This window comes from Rhipicephalus sanguineus, chromosome 1 (assembly GCF_013339695.2).
Source record: "Rhipicephalus sanguineus isolate Rsan-2018 chromosome 1, BIME_Rsan_1.4, whole genome shotgun sequence".
Classification (NCBI taxonomy): domain Eukaryota; kingdom Metazoa; phylum Arthropoda; class Arachnida; order Ixodida; family Ixodidae; genus Rhipicephalus; species Rhipicephalus sanguineus.
The window spans coordinates 34,402,442-34,418,619 of record NC_051176.1 but is presented as its reverse complement, the minus strand read 5'-3'; positions in this window follow the sequence as shown (position 1 = coordinate 34,418,619).

The following is a 16,178-nucleotide window of genomic DNA, read 5'->3' as shown; positions in this document are numbered from 1 at the left end:
TGCAGGACTGCATCAGCTGCACGTCACAGTGCACAAATGCAACATTCATGGGCAAAATTTAGCACAGCTTCACTGACTTGGCGTCGCGAAGACTGATGAAACTGCGGAGCTGGTGCCTTTTCCTTGGCTTTGGGGTGCCTTTTTTACTAAGTGCTATTTTAGCTGTCGATACAGCGATGATAATATGACGCCGCTAAACGGTCCGTGAGCTCCTGCTTTGGCCACTCGCAAGCCAGGATCGGCTTCCCTTCGTTGCTTGGCGGCCGACGTCTCTCTTCCCGATGAGTTTTGTCGTGCAGCTGCCGCGACACGCCTCCCTCACTCTAAACTCGGGGTCGGCCCGTCATCGTTGGGCCCATGCTCTAGCAAATTCGCATCATGTTTCCCGCCGCACCGCTTCTTCTCCCGAAGACAGAACCTTGTCCGTACTCGCCATACTCGTCGCCGAACGTCGTAATGCTCTGCGCCGACAGTACACGCTTTTGTACTGCTTTGTTCACGCAGAATTTATTCTTGCAGCAACAACGAAATGAAGCAATGTTAGTGCTGTTAAATCAAGGTGTGCGGCCTAGAGGTAGGGGGCACTCTTGTAAGCTCAGTGCGAGCAGTCCGGCCGCATTAGAATTAACACCGCAATTAAAGCACGATATGCAACACGAACTGACGGTCGAATGTCAACAACAAGCATGCACGCTAGCAATAAACAAAGATAATGAAGATGTGCGTCTATCCTAGCCTCTCCTAACTCCATCGCACTGTATGTGTTAGTAGTCAGGGAACACCAAGCCCAGCTTTTTACTCTGCCGAAATAACATAACACTACCGCAGAAGGGGAGCGCATACTATCGATACGATGGCCGGAGCCACCGCGCTTACGCCAGTCTACGCGTCTCGCCGGTCTCGCTCGCCTGGCAACGGCCAGACCCCCGCCATAGAATAAAGAACCAGTTTAGAGAAGGGAAACTGTAGCCTTGACAACGGTACGAAAGATAAGCAGCGGTAGCGCATGGAACTACCGAAGGCACCCAAGAGATGGCGCTGCGTAAACAGGAAGCGGAAAACAAAATTTATTGTTTTTTAGGTAGAAAAAAGCAAATGGCTGCCTTTTTTTTTTCCGTACCGGGTGCCTTGGCTGGTTTTTTATTCTATGCTTTTTAAACTGAAGTGGACGAAAGAGGCCGAGACTCGCGTAGGGCTACGGAGGTCTCGTTATCTTTCGCCCGCTTGGTTTGAGCGCGTCGATACGCCCAGCAGCATGCCAAAGCGCCTTTCGGAACGCAGTACCTGTGGCTACGAAGGTTACATGGAACCGAAAGGCATACATTGGCAACTGGCACCAGTAAGAACAATTCACGAGTGAGTAGAAGGAACGATAATCTTTATTGACAGTGAGCAAGCGGTAAAAGGCCCTAGTTCAGACATCGTGAGCCCGTAAACGACTAGCCTTCGCGGTACTTCAAAGAGACAAAACAAATTAGATGACGTTTGTTGCCCGTTTCCACCGTCAGCTAGCGCTCACAATAACAACCTTGGACAGGCGTAAAGCATCAGCATTTTTTTTTGCTACAGTTTCAGTACTTGCTTTCAACGAGTACGCCTGAATACCCCCGGGTTTGTTGTTATTGCACCATATTGCGGTCAGGCTGAGAATAGCAAGCAGGTTCACGCAAAGAAATCACATTATAGTGGATGCCTACAGAATGGCAGAAACCATGAGCATTTTAACACGTGATACCGATGAAACAACCCATAAATGGGATATATGCAAGGCCTCAAAGAGGTGCAGAAATACAGAGAAGGGAGAAACGATTTTCTATCCCGGTCATTCTCTTATTGTGACATCGTCACTGGAAAGTAGGCTTCATCAACAGTCTGGCCAAGTCGCGCTCATGCCATCGCATAATTCACTCGTTCATTTGAGCCCACCAGACCTTGCAAGTACAAGTGAAATAGCAGCCTTGTCCACACGTGTTAGCATACAACTCAAAAGCGAGAACAGTGAAGTGTGATATGTTAACGAGGTCACAAAGCAGAAAGAAAAACGCTGAGCTTGAAAGTACGTGTACCTGCCATCGTCGAGGAACCTGTGGAAACTGACGCCTTCGCTGGTATCGCAGCTCCTGCGGCACCGTACAGTAGCACACCGACTGCCCACCATAATTGCAATATGATTACATCGGTAAATTAAAAAACTTTCATGCGTATTTTAGACAACATTAACGATACAATTCGCAAGAAAACGGGGAGCAACAAACCAGCTGCCAACCATCGGACGATAACTGCGCATATTCTGCGCGTTATCTGCGGCACCAGAGACGCAGCGGCGCACTTTTTGCGCTTCGTCACTGGTCACAGCGACGGTCCGCTTGCTCGCTACCGCGCGCCGGCCGTCAGCGGTGAACGACAAGGCAGAGATGTTTTCAATCACTAAACAACAAATTTACTCATCATTCAAACATTACTTTCAATTACACAAGAAAAAGCACTTTTATGCGGCAATGATAGCTGTATTTCTCTTAAATATTGATTTTATTACGGCGCCTCTGGCGGATTTTTTGGCGTCGCCGAGGGCAGATTTGAACGGAGCCACTATGGTTTGTTTTTTAGCTGCGACGGGGTCGATTTTTTCGCCCCCCTTCGGCGGTGGCTGGAACCTGAGACTTTCCGAGGCCTGCCCCCGCCAGAGGGACGCACCGGCCGCACTTTTTTAACGCGCTGCGGAAATACTCTCCCGCCGAACGCTTTACCCCACTTTCGTCTCGTACAACCCGGGCGCAGCAACGCCGGCCAAAGAAAAGGCGCTTGCATCGCACGCGATCCCCACCACAGAAAAGGGGAACTGACGGCGGTTTTCTTTCTCTGTGGCCAGGCAAAGCCGCGCTCTAAGCTCTTTGCGCCATCTCGTGGGTTGTTAGCGAACAAACCCCTGCGACGCTGGAGCAGCTGAATTAACTCCGAGACGCACGCATCGCCGATTTTAACGGATGTTGAAAAATAAATGCGCCCCGGACCGGGTCGCGTGCGTGCAGGGTGCAAGAAATACTTTAGGTGAGCGAACGAGGCGGAGGGAGCGCTTGTTTGAGAGAGGCGGATTATGTTCTCGTTTTCTGCGTGCCCAGAGATGGCGCGCCGGACTGAGGAGCGTGGCGGGCTGCTGGAAAAATCTGCAAAGCACCTCCGGCACGTGTGCGACGGTTTCCAAAGCTGAAAAACCCAGTTATCGCGCGATATCGACCACGCGACACGTCGCGCGAACGGCCCGCTTCGTCAGTCGTCGCTGTGCAGTGCATTTTCGCGCATATGAGGTTTGGCCACGGTAAATGTAACTGGTAGCAAAACTTCCATAGACGCCCATACGTTCAGAAAATAGCTGATGTGTGCTTCAGTTCTAACGACAAGAAATGACGCCTGGTCACGCCGAAATATTAATATTTCAGTTTTATTCAATGGTCACTATAACGCAATTTAATCACACCCTACACAATGAGCAACAAATATCGTAATAAGAACAAAAAGTGCGTACACTACGTGCGCCATGTTTTGCCTTATGTTCCGATAAATTAACCATACGTCTAATGTATCAAGACATGCGAATTGCAGCGGGACAGATAACTTAGCGATCTGCTCACCGATAACAGGAAACATAGTAGGCACCGCGTGTTCACGAAAAAAAACCGGGTAGCAGGAATACTGATCCATGAAAATCCAGCAAGCACACTAGTCCGAACCGTTTCCCCCAGGGGCGTAGCCAGGGGGGGGGGGGGGGGGGGTTCAACACCCCCCCCCCCGAAATTTTTCAGTTTTCCTGGCATATATATACACGCGCACATACAAACACACGCCGCACGAACGTACATAAAGTATGATTGAACCCCCCCCACCCCGAAAAAAATTTCTGGCTACGCCCCTGGTTTCCCCGGTGTCTTATCTAGAAGAGAGGGCTCGCCGGGCATACGCCTGTCGCTATTGCATCATTGGAACACCGCATCGTTTCCGCGAGTACCGAGGAAAGCGTTCGGCGTGAAATGTTGGCCGCGTGGTGCCGTTGCCCGTTGAACACCGTAGCCAACATGTTCACCAACGATGAAACGCACCTCGCAACTTCGCACACACCAAAATCAAATTCTCACCACAATAATTCACAGAACGCATGCAAGTTGCGAAACACCAGAACACGTGAGGGGGTGTGTCGTCGCCAACGAACTTGCGAGCGCGCCTTTCCATGCACCGCAAGGGCTGCACTGAATAACCATGACGTGCACCTCTCTTCAGGAGGCGCTAAGAAAAAGGTTTTTCGTAATAATTAAACACCGTCATACATTTTTGGCACATTGCACCTTCATAATATTGTTCGGGAAATAAATCTAATTCGTACAACATAAACGTTAGGGGTGTGCGAATAGTGAAATTTCACCTCGAATCGAATAGTGCCGAATAGTGGCCAAAAATATCGAAAATTGAATCGAATATCTAATAATAGATTTACATTTACACGAAATGTGTAACGCCAGTTAGGGCATGACAAAGGAAAAATCAGGGACGCTACGGCGTGCCGACAATTTTATTACTCACTTGTTCGAGAGTGGCTTTTGTTTCAGTTTTCATGGGCTCGCAAGCATGTTGATATGTTGATAGAAGAGCCGCCATTCCAGTCAGCAGCGCCACTCCAAACCTGCCAACAGAGGGGGTGCGGTAGCTAGACTTTTTTTCTCTATGGTCGCGCAATACGGCTCACCTGACAACGGTAATGTGCTTCATCGCCATGGGTGCTCCGGGCCCAAAAATCTTCGGGCGCCAGTTCACAGCAGTGGTTTAACTGCGTGCCGAAACCATGGAAGTTACTGAACGAGTGGTTCGGTGCGGCAGTGGCGACTGCCCAACGTGAACAAACTTGTACATGCAAAGCCAATGAACGAGGGTTTGACATGCCAATGTCTGGACGTTTTACGGCGCTTGCGGCATACGCGACCGAAATACGCAAGAAATCCGTGCCTTCGTTTCGGGAACGAAGTTATGAAGGGCTTGGCAGTTCTCTCCTGTGTTTCTCTGCGTGCGGAAATGACATAATCTCCTTTAAGACCATCATGCGCTCACTTTTGAACCAAGATGTCAGTGAAAGTTTTAATGAATGGCCTACTGTAACGACGTTAGTGTTAGTTTTTGCCACCCTACCCTAACCAAGTTTCACCATGGGCCTTTGTCGAGTTTTAGATATTCGTCTTGTCGACTCATTCGAAATATCGAATACTAGCTACACGAAAGTCGAATCGAATTATTCGATTAGGTACTATTCCATTCGAATTCGAAACTCCAATATTCGCACACCCCTAATAAAGATTGCTTTACCCTTGAATAAAACTTGGTTCTTCGCTATTAGTGTTTGCTCCCTCCAAACATAGTCGCGCTTCCATCGCAGCACCCATAACTCCCCTTCCTGGAGTCGTTGGCAATGGGTTCTGAACCGCTTTCGCCCGAAGCTTCGCGACCTATTTGGATCGACCTTGGTTTGGCCTTCACAGTTCACGTGCTACGTTAGCCGTGCAGTACACGCACTTTTTCTTGTTGTTGCCGTTGCTTTTTGAGCTCGTTTTTGAAAACATCCTAGTGGCCAAGTGTTTTTGTGCTGCGGAAGAATGGGCGTGTGCTTTGTGTCCTTTTGCAACAGTGGCTACAAATCTTGCAAAAAGAAGTTCCCGCTTTTCACGCCGCCAGCATGCGAAGAAAGGCTTCAGGCATGAAGGCGTGTGATACCACGAAAAGACCGCGTCTTATTGCAGACAACGCCTACTTTTTACCTTCAATGTGACAAGTTATCGTGCAACACCGAATCGCACGCCGTCTTCGCGAGCTTGAAAGCTAGGTCGCGTAGCTTCTCAGTGATAGAAAGGTTTTACCTGAGATTTACTTAAGTTCTTCAAAAAGAAGGACCCATAGGACCGGTACGCTCATGTAATAAAGTCAAACCAACATTGGCATGTGTTTGTTTAATTCTAGTTGCGAAGTTTAATGTCACAGGACTTCAAAGTTGGAGACCCGGTGCGGCATTTTGACTTGCTGAATTAATTTGGTTACTTGGGAATTTGAGGTGCGCGAGAAATAAAAAGAAACAGGATATTCCTGCATTCCGCTCGTTTCGAAATGTAATCGCCGCGGTAGCGAACGTTTCGCAAATGAATGTGCTTCCCCTCAGCGACCGTATGAGTTGACTGAACGTTATAAGAGGGTGCTTTTTCTGGTACTAAATACTTCAGGCACCGTTGCATTCGTCATATTCGTTGTATAAACACTGGTTAACTGGAAGAGCTTCAACAGTAGGCGCAGGCTCCAGCCGCTGTGCACACGGCGACGTTGCATCCGCTTGAACGGGTCGTAGAGTGCCTCAATGCGCGCGGTCGTCAAGGCAGCCTACCGGGTCGAAGTTGGTAGTACCATCTCTCGGGCTTGTTGCGAAGCAGAACATAGTCCCGCAACGGGTAGTCTTGGCGTTCGCTCACGTCGCGTCGCGGAGCGAAGGGTCGGTGTTACGAAACCGCGGTCGCGCGCTTCGGAGAAACTTTAATAATAATAATTCTTCGGGTTTTACGAACTAAAATCATGATATGATCCCAAATCACACCTTAGTGTAGGGCTCTGGAAATTTTGACCAACTCGGGTTCATTAACATGCACCTCAATCGAAGTACACGGGACACTTGAATGTCGCCTCCATCGAAATGCGACTGCCGCTGCCAGGATTAAACCCATGGCTAAAGAAAAAATTAAAACGAAAAACATTCTTCAGTAGTAGTTTTCTTAACACGTCTATATATGTATATATTTACACGAAATATGACGCAGACGGCGACGGGAAAAATGCGCCTGGAGTGCCCATTGAATTGTGATCGCATTGCAAAAGTTCGGGAAAGCATGCGGTAGCGACACACCGGACTACAGCCGGGGGGCACCTTTCCAAGTTATCAAACTTCGCATCATAGCATGTTGAAGACCATCTGGTACCTAGGAGTCTCGGCAGACAGGAAGCGCCTCGACCAGCAATACCTCTCAATATTATACCAAAAAGTGTGAACAATGAAGTCTAGTGAAATGAGGCAGTCTGCGCCTGAGGCGTCAAGAAAGCAAGAAGTCTTCGCAACAGGGCGAATAAATGGCGTCACCCGTCTTACTCTAGACACATGTCTGAGCAAATTACCTTAAAAGAAGGATAGGAGGGTACTCGGCAGAGCAGTGATGAGCAGCGCTTTTTTTTATGAATACGGTGTTGTTGGCGGAATGGCTGGAGAGTAGGGAGAAAATTAATTCTCGGGGTCCCTTATGCATCCGTCTCAATCGACTCGAAGGTGAGCCACCTTCTGTTTTGTCTTCTAAGTCGATGTATTGAATCCCCCCCCCCTCCGAAAGCTTGCTGCAACTAACGCGGTTTTGCGATGCCTCGAGGATCAGGAAAGGCCCCTGGGCTTATACAGTTGTTTTGGCACGTAACAAAGATGGAACTCCGCGGTTCTGTGTTGACTACCGGCAGCTGAACGCTGTCTCAGTTAGGGACTCGTACCCCTTTCCGTCGATCGATGCGGTGATGTACTCACTCTGGTCCCCAAAGTACTTCACTACCCTTGACTGCAGCAGAGGCTTCCTGCAAATCCCAATAGCCGACGGCGACATCGCAAAGACTGCATTCACTTGACATAGGGGACTGTTGGAATTTTTTCGATTGCCCTTCGGTTTCTACAATTCTCCTGCGACATTTCAGCGAGCAATCGATATTGTGCTTCGCGACGCCAAATTTAATTATGCAATGGCATACACCAGAGGTCTCAAACTCGCATCAGATATCGGGCCGAAGTCACGAAATTTAGTCCAGCAAAGGGCCGGGACAGTGAATAACTGGATCTAAAATGGATTCGGCGTCAGGTATCGGGAAGCATATCGATACCGATCAGGGGCGTAGCCAGAAATTTTTTTCGGGGGGGGGGGGGGTTCAATCATACTTTATGTATGTTCGTGCGTGCGTTTGTATGTGTGCGTGCCTATATACGCAAGCAAAATTGAAAAATTTGGGGGGGGGGGTTGAACCCCCAACCCCCCCCCCCCCCTTGGCTACGCCCCTGATACCGATCTACACAATGACTAAAATCTGGACGCCCCGCCACGGTGGTCTAGTGGTTATGGCGCTCGACTGCTGACGCGAACGTCGCGGGATCGAATCCCGGCCGCGGCGGCTGCATTTTCGATGGAGGCGAAAATGTCTGATGCCCGTGTACTTAGATTTAGGTGCCCGTTAAATAACCCCAGGTGGTCGAAATTTCCGGAGCCCTCCACTACGGCGTCTCTCATAATCATATCGTGGTTTTGGGACGTTAAATCCCAGATATTATTATTATGACTAAAATCTGGACGCCGATCCTGAAGTATGGAGGTTTTGTTTCGCGGTTATGTTTTAATACAAGGTGACCACATGGGGGCCTCACAAAAATGCTCAAGAGCAGCACGTCTTTGTAGCTTACCTGCACAAAGCGCTACTAATCACGATAGGTAAGAAAATAATGCGAGCACCATTTAGCAATGTCACGAACATTCACAATGTTATACAAGAAATATGGAGTGAAGACTGTCATGTGTGGGCTGCGGGCCGCAAGCGAAAATTCGGCGGGCCGCATGCGACCCGCGGGCCGATTTTTTGAGACCCCTGCCCTATAGCTTCTTGTCTGTGTAGTCCGTACTGAAAAGGCTGCACATGTTCTGTAAAATAAGAATCCACATAAACAGATTATAGTGCGTAATAGTTGCTCTTTAATTCAAAGTATTAGTAAACGACACTTCGCGTGCGCTATTCTGGAACTGCCTATTGTCTCTCCTTGTGCGGTGAAGCGTAGGGAAGCCTGTGCTTTGGTGTGTTTAAGAAGCGGGGATCGGCGCCGGTGTACTGACGGTAACTAGCATTCGAGGAGACTGCAGTGTGTGTTTCAGTGCCAGTAGCAGTCTGTTTCCTTCGTTTCCCAGTCTCTCAGTTAGGTGCACTGCGGCATTTCGAATTGACAGCACATTACTTCAGTGATTCCTAGTACGTACGGTAACTCATGAACTTCGCTCTGTATTGGATTCTTGCTTCGACACCGTGTGGTTAACCAGCGCGCTTTTATATCCTTGTGAGCAGTCCAAGAAAATACTGTGTTCGGGAGCAAAACGAGTGGCGCTGTGTTGACAGTTCCAATACTTGTGATGAGGCTGTGGTCGTGTGACAGAAGATTAAAAGGATGAGTTGACGACTGCGTTTGGCCCTACAAAGTTGCAGCGCTGCGTTACAAGGGCTTTAGGATTTGGCGCTGGGCTCGACGTTTCGTGTTTTTAAAGACGATAGTCTTTCTTGGAGAACTTAAGCGCAGAAATTTTGGTCTGTCTGTTTGTCTGTCACCCGGTTCAGCCACCCGGCCAAAGTTGAACCACTTGCTTACCGCCCACCCATCTTGAACGGGTACGGCTGTTCATACTTGTGAACGTTGTCGATCAAAAAGTTAATATTACGCATATCTGAGGCGCAACATCACTAGGTAAGTAATAGGTGGTGTGTTCCTTTAATAGAAAATGCATAGATACATAATTCTAAAGACCCTAGTTTCTTAAGCTGCGGCTGCGGCTGCGCTGAAAATGCCATGCTATGCGCGCCGACGAACGCCCTCTGCCACGTAGGAAGGAAACCCTCTGCACAAGCTCATGTTTCACGATGTATTGCCAGATGGCGTCCATATCTCATGCAGCGTTAGAGTTACTGCATATGCTCAGAGTTGCGCATCTGTCTTCCAAACGCCGCTAGCAACCATGCGTTGCGGAGAAGCTGACGCTGGGGCCAATTTTTGTATTTCTCGATGGCGCCGCTGCAGCGAACTGGATTGACACTAGTCATTCACGTTAAAGTAAATAACCGGTCTTCAACACGCCAAACATGTGGACCGGTGACCCGGTAGGCGTTTCGCCTGCAAAAACGGAGTGAGTCTTCGCGACAGAGCCATGGTTGCTTGACAGACCTATGCGCAACTTGCTACCCAAAGGTAGCATATACAGTAACTCTAACGCAGCGTAGACGCAGCGCCTCCTCTATCGTCTTTAGACGGCATTCGCAGCGGAGCACGCAGATACGCGGCCTATTTTTTTCCTCGTTACTTCTCCTTCGTGTCGTAACCATAATCCGGACTTCAAATGTGTCGAACCCAAAGTGGCGCGCCAATACATTCTACTGTAAATGTGGCTGCTTTGGAAGCATGCATTGACTGTTGTCCAGTGAAACCTTGGAGCCATACCTGGCAGCGATAGCACGCGAACGTGGCACTTCCCTCCAGAAAGAACACACTTTCCACCAGCGCCTTGCCGAGGGTGGCTTGGGGTGGCTGGTGGGGCGCTGGGTTGCTGGATGCGTTGTCGGCGTGGTCGCACGCGTTTTTCTAGCTCGTCAGTTTTTCATTTTCTCCCTTTCTTTTTTTTATATTTTCTATCCACAGTTATTATTTTCCTACCCCCTCCTCTATCATTCGATTTACTTATCTATTCTGCGCTCCCGTGTCCAGCCTTCATTGGGGCTTAAGTAGGACGATGTAGGTCCGCCTGACCTGTTTTCAATCGGCCTTTTCTTTTATATCATGTTTTTTATTACCCCCCACCAGCCGATTCCCTCCCTGTCCCTCGGCACTCCTTGTGATGGACGACAACCTTCCGCCAAGCTCTCTGTCTGGTTTCACCATAAGCGGCAGCTCTAGGCGCTTATGATGGCAGTTCCAGGCGAGCGTTTGAACTTCTTCGGGAGGCAAACAACCTCCTTCGGCAAGAACAGGCCAAAAAATCGCTGTCACCTCGCCGCCGTCCTCGCAAGGTTCGCAAGAGTCTTGCTCAGCCACGCAGGCACAAACGACCCGCCACTGTTGTACCAGGCTCCACGAACCAGGCGCCAGAACCGCCATCCAGCCCCGTCCCCTTTAACTCCCCGGGCGCCGTTGCCTCCCCATTCCAGAAAGACGCTGCCACCATCTTGGCTCGTCCTCCCTCCCAAGTCGGCCATTTTAACGCCGAGGCAAATTCCAGCGAGCAAGTCACGGTGGAACAGGAGGGTAACGACGGCATTCGCATTCGAGAGGAGAACCAGGAGGGACAGTGCTCCTTGTCAAACAAGAACCCTCCCTCTCCCATCGAAGGGGGCAGCGAAGAAAGCACCGCCTCATCAGCTTCGTTAAATGAAGCCACACGGTCGCCCACCAGCCCCCTCTCCTCCTTTGCTGACGTCACGGAGGAAGCACGGCTGACTCCGGGGAACCCAGCTCCCGCTCACACGTGCACAGCAAGTTCAGGTGAGCCATTGCCCGTCCTTGAGGCAAAGGAGCCCCTCAATGGCGTGCCCTCCTCCCCACTCCCTCGCAGCAGCTGCGTGCTGGGACAGCTGACGGCTAAAGAGTTCCGCGTCCTCCCCCCCACTGGGGCCCCGAGTGCTACAGAGCTTTGCGCACAAAGCGTTCCCATCAACACCGGGCGTCGGTCTCAGCGTGCTGAGAAGCCCGCTGCCAGCGACCCACCTCCCCGGTCCCCACGGCACACAAGCCCCGGCACCCAGCTGGAGATGGTGCTTTACAGACCGGCTGTGAGGAGAGAAACTTTCCAAACAGCCACACAGGAAGCCATCGCCTCCTGTTTGGCTCCTCTTCGAGGGCGTCAGAAGCGTCCGCGTAAATTTCCGCCACAACGTCGTCGCGGTCGACGTCACCGCCGCAACTCAAACTCTACTCCCTGCTCGCGGTGGCTGACATCTGCGGCATTGCTGTGCGCGCGAAGCAGGCGTTGACGAAAACCTGCAGCGGCGTCATCTGTAACGTCGACCCGGTGCTAGATGAGGATGCGATCCGCGCCAACATCACGTCACGGTTGCCTGTCCTTCAGTGCTCTCGCTCTGGTCGCCTCGTTATTGTGCGCTTCGCCGGCAACAAGGCTCCCCCTGATGTGGAACTTTTCAAGCAGCGCCGGCCCGTGCGTGCTCACCGTGCATGACCAACCCAGTGTGAACTCTGCGGACGCTATGGGCACACCGACGTAACGTGCACGTCTGAGCGGTATTGCATCCCGCCGCTGAGGTGCGGGAGTTGGCCTTGATTGACGCGGAAGTGCGATGAAGAACGTAGATTTATTTACAATATGAGCATTAATAAAATAGGATGAGAAGACTGCAGATAAACATGGTTTCGGCCGGCAGCATCTCGTACGCTGCGGACCACGGCCAGGAGAACACGACCCGGCTTTCGATGGTTGTGCTTCTTATAAAGCTTTCCCACACGTCACTTCCAGCCAATCAAGAACTGGGGCGAGATGATGTCAGGTTCGTCCAATTGGCAGTCCCAAACAGGTGGCGTCACTTTCGGCCAATGGGAGACCCAGAGCCTTGTTGCCGGTGGACTGCCCTCTTGCGTGTAAGAGCGCGCGCCTAGAGATGCAATGCGTCCTTTTCATCATGTTGCATCCCGGTGAGGCCATCGTCCCAGGATCGATGAACGTGGAATACGAACCACCTCGGCTCTGGCGCGAAGGCGTCGCTCTGGGGATGACTCACACTCCCTTGCCTCTGTGGGAATGCCGCACTTATCCGCTGAAAAGCTGGATGCTGCAACGGTGCGCAGTTCGTATCTAACAGCTCCTCCTCGCCCCGGAAGTTCGGAATGGCCGGTGAACACAATTCGCTGGCCATGAAGAACGGAGGTGAAGCCTGTAGCCCACTGGCGGCGACCGTTGTTCGATGACTTCCTTGACCCACGTCCTGGACAAAGTGTGTCAAACAAACAAAACAACAAAGCGCTGCTCCATGCGCAAGCGCAGGCCCTTGACCTTTGACTCGCCAGGCTCGTACATTTTCAAAATCAACAGTGTCTTTATGCTCAATTTTGACACAAAAATTCGAACAACCCTTCAAAACAGCTTTCCATTTTTCCTCAAATGCCGACAAGGTCCGCATGCCATTGTCGTTGCAAAGAAAATTTAGAGAAACTGAATGAATAATGAGAAACACTAGAATAATACACACGCAAAGTGTAGCTACGCGGATGAATTCCATTCCTTCTTTGCGAATGCTTACGTTCCGCATAGAATGGCATTCTTTCGCTTCGTAGTTTGAAGTTGTAAGCGTCCGGTCGCTCTTTCGCACGGCGCTCACGGGCATTCTGTTTACATTGAGAGGAGGCAAGACAACGCTACTCAATCCAGGAGGAAGTATGGAGCCGGTCTCCTTTTTTGTTATTTCAACTGGCGCCATAGCTTGGCGGGGACGGTGTTCAGCGGGAATCAACTTACGCGCCCCTTCATCTATCACGCTCTTTGCTTTTTCCGCCGCGGCATTAGGTTCCAGTTGGGAATGCGTTTCCTTACGTCTGGCCCCTATGCTTGTTTCGTCCGCCAGCTGAGCGGCGATTTGGCGGGCTGGCGAGCGCGTGGATGCTTGCACCGTTTTCTCTCCGAACTCTCGACCACGATCCCGTAACAAACGTTCCGAATGGTTTGAAAAGAGATAAGGATAGTTCATTGACAGTGCCTCCGAGACGCCTGCCTCTGTCTCCAGGTCTCCGAAAGGACCGGATACTGTGACTCTCGCTATTGGTAAGCAAACGCTGTGATTTTCTAGCACTGATTTAATCCAGATTACCTTCCCTGTATAGTCCTCTGCGCTTACAAAAGAAGGGTGAACTAGGTCCATGGTTGCTCCGCTGTCTCTTAATACACTACAGGTCTTTCCGTTAATACGTAACTCCTGTAGGTATGGACGAAGAAGCTCAAAGCTTTCTTCGCTTTCGTTCACGTAGGAAAGCACTACTGCCTTTTCTTTCTTGCATTCCGCAGCAAAGTGACCTAGACCCTGGCAATTATAACATCGGTACGGCCGTCTTTTCACGAATTCTCGAGCGTCGGCCTTCTTTTGTTTTTCTTCGGGAGTGTTGCTAACTCCGTTATCGTGGTTCCCTTCCTGTGTCTTTTCCGCAGGTTCGGCCCTCTCAATAGCTTTTTCCCGTTTCTGCTTTTTGGGATAGATAAATCCTCCCTGATTATCTCTTCCTTGCGAACGCTCGTCTTCAGTAGTGAGCTTTCGCCGCATCACATACTCATCAGCTAGCAGCGCTGCTTTCTCTACCGTATCTACGCCATCTCTGTCTTGTATCCAAAGCCTCACTGCCTGTGGAATACTGCGGTAGAATTGTTCGAGACATATACACTCCAAGATTTTGTCTCTACTTTGATAGACTTCGGCTCCCTTCAGCCACTCCAAGAGGTTTGTTTTCAAACCGTACGCGAACTCAGAGTAGTCCTCATTACTCTTTTTGCTAGCGTCTCTGAAACGCTGCCTAAATGCTTCTGAGGAAATTCGGTACCTCTTCAAAAGCGTTGCTTTTACTTTCCCGTAGTCCTCCGCATCACTCACACTCAATCTTGCGACTACATTCGCTGCCTCACAGGGTAACAACGTCACTAAGCGCTGCGACCAAGTGCTCGGAGAAAATTTACACCTCTCGCAAGTTCTCTCGAAATGGACCAAGAACAATGCAATGTCCTCTCCCATCTTGTAGGGTTTAATCCACTGGTCCATCCGACATGGCTCGACCTCGCTTGGTCTCACAAGGTTGTCCCCTTCGATACCCGCTGCTGCACGCAACTTCAGGATTTCAACCTGTATCTCAACCATTTCTTTTTCGTGTTTTTGCTGTTGTCGCTCATGTTCTCTCAGGCGTTCTTCCCGCTCTAGCTCGAGCTTTTGCTGTTCTAGCTCTCGCTTTTGCGCGTCCTGCAACACTTCCCAAGCAATCCGAATACTCTCATCGTCATTTTCACTTTCCTTAATTGCCTTTTGGATAGCTGGTTTTTTCATATTCTTGTCCACATCCACTCCCAACTCATCGCACAACAACAGCAGGTCTGACCTCGTCAACCTTCTCAGATCCATTTCAGCTGCTCTGACCGGTGGTTCGAACTGTTTCCTTAAATTTGTGCAAACACTCAGTTGCGACAAATCACCCGATTCCTAGAAAAATCAAAATTAACACACAAGTTTTGAAGTCTGGCGAGTCAAAAGGAAAAAAACCACACGCTCACCCACGGATGCAACACCATGCCATTTGGTTCATCCGTCAGCTGCTCCCAGTTGCTCAGGACTTTCTGGGTCGAAGACTCCACTCTGTCTTTCTTCCCAGTTGCTCAGGACTCTGCGGGTTGAAGGCTTCCTCACTCGCCGTACCCAGACGCTCAGTCCTTCCGGAGTCCGTTCCCTGTCGCTGAGAACTTCTTGGATCGAGGGTCCATCCTTACCGCTGCCACCAGTTATTGCATCCCGCCGCTGAGGTGCGGGAGTTGGCCTTGATTGACGCGGAAGTGCGATGAAGAACGTAGATTTATTTACAATATGAGCATTAATAAAATAGGATGAGAAGACTGCAGATAAACATGGTTTCGGCCGGCAGCATCTCGTACGCTGCGGACCACGGCCAGGAGAACACGACCCGGCTTTCGATGGTTGTGCTTCTTATAAAGCTTTCCCACACGTCACTTCCAGCCAATCAAGAACTGGGGCGAGATGATGTCAGGTTCGTCCAATTGGCAGTCCCAAACAGGTGGCGTCACTTTCGGCCAATGGGAGACCCAGAGCCTTGTTGCCGGTGGACTGCCCTCTTGCGTGTAAGAGCGCGCGCCTAGAGATGCAATGCGTCCTTTTCATCATGTTGCATCCCGGTGAGGCCATCGTCCCAGGATCGATGAACGTGGAATACGAACCACCTCGGCTCTGGCGCGAAGGCGTCGCTCTGGGGATGACTCACACTCCCTTGCCTCTGTGGGAATGCCGCACTTATCCGCTGAAAAGCTGGATGCTGCAACGGTGCGCAGTTCGTATCTAACAGCGGCGATGTGTGCGTTGTGGCAGACCGCACTCCCTCGGTGAGTGCACCGCGAAGAAGGCGAGGTGCTTCTATTGTGGTGCAGCCCACCCTGCTACCGAGCCCCGTTGCCCTCGTTGGCAGGAAGAGCGCGCTTGTTGGTAGTGCGCGCCGAATCGTCGCTCGCTATCGCGCGTGGACGGAATACAGGAGACCCAGCAACACCCGGCTCTACCACCATGTCCCACGCCCACCCCATGGTATGCGAGACCTTTTCGTATGCGGCGGCCGCTGGTCGTCCCTC